Source organism: Nicotiana tabacum, chromosome 4 (assembly GCF_000715075.1).
Source record: "Nicotiana tabacum cultivar K326 chromosome 4, ASM71507v2, whole genome shotgun sequence".
NCBI classification, from domain to species: Eukaryota; Viridiplantae; Streptophyta; class Magnoliopsida; order Solanales; family Solanaceae; genus Nicotiana; species Nicotiana tabacum.
The window spans coordinates 114,574,897-114,581,833 of NC_134083.1; the positions used below are offsets into that span (position 1 = coordinate 114,574,897).

Genomic DNA, 6,937 nt, shown 5'->3' on the forward strand with positions numbered 1-6,937 from the left:
ATCTATCGTTTTCCATCATTTCGATAAACCTACTCTCTGAAAAAGGAGGGGACTATCTGTATATGAGTAAAACCGGGGGCAACCTACACCCCCATTTTTCGGTGGGTCAAACAAAGCAAAGGCATGATTATATGGGGTCCGAATCAAAGCCGGAGCACGTCGTACTAAGGTCCGAACGGAGTGGTTGCCACCGGGCTTGGTAAGACATTACTTCTCCGATCCTAGAACGAGCTCCAAGACCTCGGAAAATACGATAACGGTTAACACACGACAAATAGAGGGCCACGATATCAGCACCCCATCGGATATCACGGCGCAGATCTCGGCCCGTATCGACAGCGGATCAGTGATTAACGAAAAAGAAGATTTTTTACCTTACTTAGAATTGTACTAGGGGTGAATTTCTCCTACTATATAAAGGGGGTAGTTTTTATTTAATAGACACATTGTAACACGTATATCAAAAAAATACAAACCTATTTTCTATGCTTTCTAGCTATTGAAAAGTTCTTATTTTAATCATAGTTCTTCTTACATATCTGGCTTCGAACCGAGAATTCGACGGAGGGCATAACTATCGTTTAGCTTAAATCCGAGCCCGGCTCAGCGTCACAACTGGTTTGGTTATTTATTTTTGTCCTTAATTCGTTGATCTAACTTCCTTAATTACTTGTATTGAATCAATTCACATATCCTTAAAATCGCGTATAAATTTAATTTTTATCCGTTTCAAGGGTAAACAAAGTCACAGTAGTTAGCAAGTTAAAAACAATTTAAAAAACTTGTAAAAATCTTATCAAAAAAGAATTATTTCATTTGATTCTTCAAATAATAAATATGTCACATAAAATAAAACGGAAGAATTATGTCATTTTTAATTTGTAAATTGTACTTCAAATAGATTTAAAAAATTATATATTCAAGTTTACACTAAAAATTAGAGGTTGCGTCCTTTTTGGACAGAGAATGTATGTTTTATTTCTTACTCTCGAAACTTTAATATTTTGTTGTGATTCGACATTGTCGAATTGTGACCAACAGTTAATGAGCTATTACCCATTATACAAACCCTTAAATAGCATTTCCAAACGAGTATAGCAATATAACATATAACATGCATCTGATGTGATTGAGGTAGATAGTATATCAATTCAGATAATAACAACAACATTACCAGCCAAAAGAATCCCATAACCCAAATAATATATGGAGCATCAAAATATCTAAGTATAATTGAAACGGGATAGCATCCAATAAAAGTGAACAAGACATAAACCCAAGATGCCCTCCACAGATAATTAATGTGAAAGGCTCACCACTGCTGTTCTCAAGAATAGCGAAGACTCAGGCCACTGCGATATCTGCTTCAGAATCTCAAAATCTACACATAAAGTAAGGGAGTGAGTCCCCTTAAACCCCATAAGCATTTTAAACCCATTCTTAAATGCCTCTGTGACAGATCTTTTACTAAAAAGAATGCATACATGATAAATGATATGATCTATGCAACTATATGCAAATTGAGCTGCACTAAACTAAGCTAATTAACTCTAGGTACGAAATCCATATGAAGCTGATATCATGCACACAGATACTTGTGCATGTGATACCTTTGATAGAGGATGTATTGATAAGGGCAGGTAAAGCTGATTGGCAGACTTTTAAGCTTGCAAGCTTTCGAAGAATGAGTTGCATACTTGCACTTAATCAAATAATACATCGAAAAGGGAGGAAAAATAAAGTGAATGTTGGGAAAAATAATAATCCAGCCCAAAAATAATATCCATGAAAAATAATAATAATACAAGAGAGTAACAACGACATACACCAACTCTTTTAGCGAGGTAAATACAATACCCGAGCAGAGCAATATTACAACTATAATATTACAACTTAGTAGTGTCAAGAGACTACTACAATTTTGAAAGAAATAATACTCTTTATTTAAAATACCTCACTACAATATTACTGACATTCACTATTTATCTCACAGATTACAATCTGTGGATTACTCTTTCTAACTTTTACTACTTCTCTTTGTTTTGGTGTGTTAAACCGAGAGGGAAGTATCTCTATTTATAGGCAAAGTTGCCAACCTCTCACCTAATCAAATTGATTGGTTCTTTGCAATTTGCATCGTCCAAACATTGTTTTGGTTGCAACTTGCATCTTTATTTTCAGCCGCCCTTATTGCAAACAAGTTGCCATTGTAACTTGTAATTCTTTCTTTCTTTTTAATTTGGGGCTGGTCCCACAAATCTCTCCCTTAATTTTATTTTTTCTTCTTCATTCCAATTCTTGATCTCAATCTGTAAAAATCTTCAAACTTGAGGGGCTTTGTAAAGATATCCGCAATTTGATCATGAGACTTCACATATTTGAGCTCGACTTCCTTCTTGGCAATGCATTCTCTGATGAAGTGATATCTTGTGTCTATATGGTTGCTTCGATCAAGATACACCGGATTCTTCGCGAGTGCCTGTGCGGACTTGTTGTCAATACAAATCTCTGTAGCTTCAATTTGTGATAAATTGAGCTCCTTCAACAATCTTCTCAACCAAATAGCATGACACGTACAAGATGTTGTTGCTACATATTCAGCTTCACAAGTCGAGAGAGTAACAATTGGTTGTTTCTTTGAACTCCAAGAAATAACAAAATCACCCAAAAAAAATACAAAACCAGTTGTGCTTTTTCTATCATCAATATCTCCCGCATAATCACTATCACAAAATTCCATAAGGTTGAAATCACTAGAAGAGGAATAAAATAGCCCAAAGTCAATTGTACCTTTTAGGTAACGAAGAATTCTTCTAGTGACTTTCAAATGGATGGAGGTAGGAGCTTCCATGAAGCATCTTACTAGTCCAACTACAAAGAGTATATCTAGCCTGGTACAACTCAAGTGCCTCAAACTTCCCACAAGACTTTCATAAAGCTTGGATAATTTTGTCCCACTCTACATCGGTGTATTCACGGTGTTGCAATCTAGCATGTTGAACTTCTTCAAGATCTCCTTCATATAGCTTTCTTGAGATATGAAAATTCCATCCTCCATCTGCTTCACTTCTAGGCCCAAGTAGTATAACATGAGCCCTACGTATGTCATCTCAAACTCACGGGACATATATTTCTTAAAAGCTTTAAATAAACTTGGGTTATTATCCGTGAAAATAAGATCATCAACATAAAGACAAACAAGCAAGATATCTCCATTAGTATGAACTTTAAGGTAAAGAGCATATTCACGGAGACAACGAGTAAACCCATTGTCTTGAAAATACTTATCGATGCAACTATTCCATGCTCATCGGGCTTGCTTCAATCCATATAAAGCTTTGTTCAACTTCAGCACTTTATCTTCATGGTTTTTGACTACGAAGCCAAATGGTTGTTCAATATAGACTTATTCTTCAAGATATCCATTCAAGAAGGCTGACTTGACGTCTAGTTGATGGATCTTCCACTTCCTTTGCGCCACCAAAGAGATCAGCAAACGAATCATCTCCATGCGGTCAATAGGTGCATAGAGTTCTTCATAGTCAATGCCTTGCCTTTGCTTGTAGCCTTTAGACACAAGTCGTGCCTTGTATCTCTTCACATCTCCATCAGCATTCTTCTTTGTCTTGTATACCCATTTTACTCCAATTGCGCGATGACCCTTGGGAAGAGTTGTTAACTCCCAAGTGTTGTTCTTCTCTATTGAATCGATCTCCTCCTTCATGGCTTGTCTTCACCTCTTGTCTGTAACAGCTTCATCAAAGTTCATTGGTTCACTCTCAGCAAAGAGACAATATAAAAAATCAAAATTAGTAACTTCTTTTGTGTCCTCATAGATCTCATGAATACTCTTTGTCCTTTGCGGCTGTTTATTTGAACTTTCTTGGGAATAGGGAGATGCAATATTGGTTGGAGAAGGATGTGGAGTTGTATCCTGCACATGTTCCACAGTCTCTGGTTCTTCTTCATCACCAAAGTATGGAAGAAAATCATATGAAATTTCTTCGTGAGCTTCCCAATTCCATGCCAATTCTTCATCAAATTCAATATCGCGACTTACTACCACCTTGCCGTTGCTTGGGTTGTATTACTTGTAGCCTTTTGAACTTGTATCATAGCCAACAAACACATGCTTGACACTCCGATCGTCAAGCTTCTCTCTCCCTTGTTGTGGCACATGAGCATAGGCTATGATCCCAAAGATTCTCAAGTGCTTGATACTTGGTTTTCTTCCACTCCATGCTTCTTGAGGGGTTTGATATTTAACATTTCTTGTTGGAGACATGTTGTTCAAATAAACTATACAAGAAACAGCTTTGGCCCAAAATTCCTTGGGCATACTTTTAGCTTTCAACATACATCTAGCCATATTAAGAATCGTTCGATTCTTTCTATCTGCAACTCTATTTTGTTGGGGTGAATAAGGTACTGTTAGAGGGCGGCAAATTCCATGAGACTAACAGAAGTCATTAAATTCTTTTGAAGTGAATTTGCCTCCTCTATCGGACCTTAAAGATTTTATTTTATAGCCGCTTTCTTTTTCTACAAGTACTTTGAAATTTTTAAAAGCAGCAAAAGCTTCAGATTTTTGGTTCAAGAAATAAACCCAAGTCTTTCTACTAAAGTCATCAATGAAAAGCAGAAAGAATTTACTTTTACCAAAGGAAGGTGGATTGATTGGTCCACATACATTAGTGTGAACAAGCTGGAGCAGTTTGGTTGATTTTCACATGGCCTCTTTTGGAAAACTCCTCCTTGCATGTTTTCCAAGAAGACAAGCTTCACACAATTGATTGAGATGGTTGATTGATGGTATCCCATGTACCATGTTCTTTTCTCCCAATTTTTTGAGCGCTTCAAAATTCAAGTGCACAAATCGCATGTTCTAACACCATGATTCATCTTGCATATTAGCCTTCAAACACTTTGCATTAATTGTCTTAAGACTCAGAGAAAATAATCTATTCTTTTCCATATGCACTTTAGCAATTAGAATTCCACTTGATTGTCTAAGACAAAAATGCATATTTTTCATGTGAATGTCATATTCCTTTTCAAGAAGGTGGCCCAAACTCAAAATATTACTTTTTAATTTTGGGACATAATAAACATCTTGAATTAGTTTGTGACTACCATCTTTACAGGAGATCAGAATCGTACATATCCCTTCGATTTGAATCTTTGAGGTATCTCCAAAGGACACATTACCTCTCACTGTTTTATTGATCTCCACAAACTTCTCTTTGCATCCAGACATATGATTTATTGCTCCATTGTCCAAATACTACGAGCTACAATCATCTTCGTCTTCTTCTTTGAGTGTCAGCAACAACGTTGACTCATCCTCTTGTTTCTTGTCGTCAACAAGGTTAGCTTTTTCTTCAACATTGCTACGACATTCCCAAGAGTAATGGATAAATTTATGACAATTATAACACTCATTTTTTATTTGTCATACATTTATCCATTATTCTTTTGGTAGTAGCCACGTCCTCTTCCCACTCTTTATCCACGGCCACGACCTCTGAATGTTTGGTGGATTTTAACTTCATTATTGAAGTTTTGACCATTACTTCTTCCTCTTCCATGACTATCACGGCCTCGTCCCCCTGTCCATTCCCTCGATAGCTCTTTTCACCTCCATAATCCTTGAAGGACGCCTGCGTTTTAAGAAGTTGCTCCAATGGCACTTCTTGTCTCATTTTGATCTTTTCTTCGTGGGACTGTAAAGAATCCTCCAATTGCTCTACCATCATATAGTCTAAATCTTTAGACTCCTCAATAGCACACACCACAAAATTAAATTTAGGTGTTAAAGTGCAAAGGATCTTTCCTACCACACGGACATCTTCTATGTCCTCACCGTATCTTCTTAATTGATTTACAACAGCCTTCACTTTTGAACAATAATCCGAAATGCATTCAGATTCTTTCATTTTTAAAACTTCAAAGTCAGCCCTTAGAGTTTGAAGTTTTACCTTCCTCACCTTGTCAACTCCTTGAAGAGAATTTTGTAAAATCTCAAAAGCTTCCTTTGAGGTGGTAGCATCTGCCACCTTCTCAGATATGACATCATCCAAACATTGGTGGATGAGTGTGAGGGCTTGTTGATCCTTTTTTCTTGTCTTTGCCAAGACATCTTTTTCATTTTGAGGCAGAGCTTCCTCGTTATCGGTTTTTGCATACCCTCTATCTACGATTTCCCACACATCCTGGGAGCCAAGAATGGCTTTCATACGTAGACATCATTTCTCATAATTATCTTTTGTGAGACGGGGGTACTGAAAAGACAGCGTATCATTATTTGCCATGGCTCTGATACCACGTTGTTGGAAAAAATTATAATCCCGCCCAGAAATAATATCCACGAAAAATAATAATAACACAAGAGAGTAACAATATCAACAACTCTTTTAACAAGGTAAATACAATACCCCGAACAAAGCAATATTACCACTGTAATATTACAACTTAGTAGTGTCAAGAGACTATTACAATTTTGAAAGAAATAATACTCTTTATTAAAAATACCTCACTACAATATTACTGACACTCACTATTTATCTCACAGACTACAATCTGTAGATTACTCTCTCTAACTTATATTGCTTCTCTTTGTTTAGGTGTGTTAAACCGAGAGGGAAGCATCTCTATTTATAGACAAAGTTGCTAACCTCTCAGCCAATCAAATTTATTTGTTCTTTGCATTTTGTATCGTCCAGACATTGTTTTGGTTGCAACTTGCAACTTTATTTTCAGCCGCCCTTGTTGCAAACAAGTTGCCATTGCAACTTGTTAATCTTTCTGTCTTTTTAATTTGGGGTTGTCCCAATATGAGACATAATACAAATTCATATATGCTTCGGTATTTTTGGGTTTGATAATCGCATAGACCAAGGGATAAATTCGTAAACTACACGGTAAATGCAGAAATAAA

General features: G+C 36.5%; 1 long non-coding RNA gene across 1 annotated transcript; it reads right to left on the reverse strand.

The window, feature by feature from the left end:
* Positions 1–1,126: 1,126 nt before the first annotated feature.
* LOC107798547 (uncharacterized) lies at positions 1,127–2,033 on the reverse strand. Its single transcript, XR_001650913.2, has 2 exons — positions 1,611–2,033; positions 1,127–1,381 (listed from the first exon to the last, which is right to left on the reverse strand). It is a non-coding gene; the product is annotated as an uncharacterized LOC107798547 (long non-coding RNA).
* Between the last annotated feature and the right edge of the window lie 4,904 nt (positions 2,034–6,937).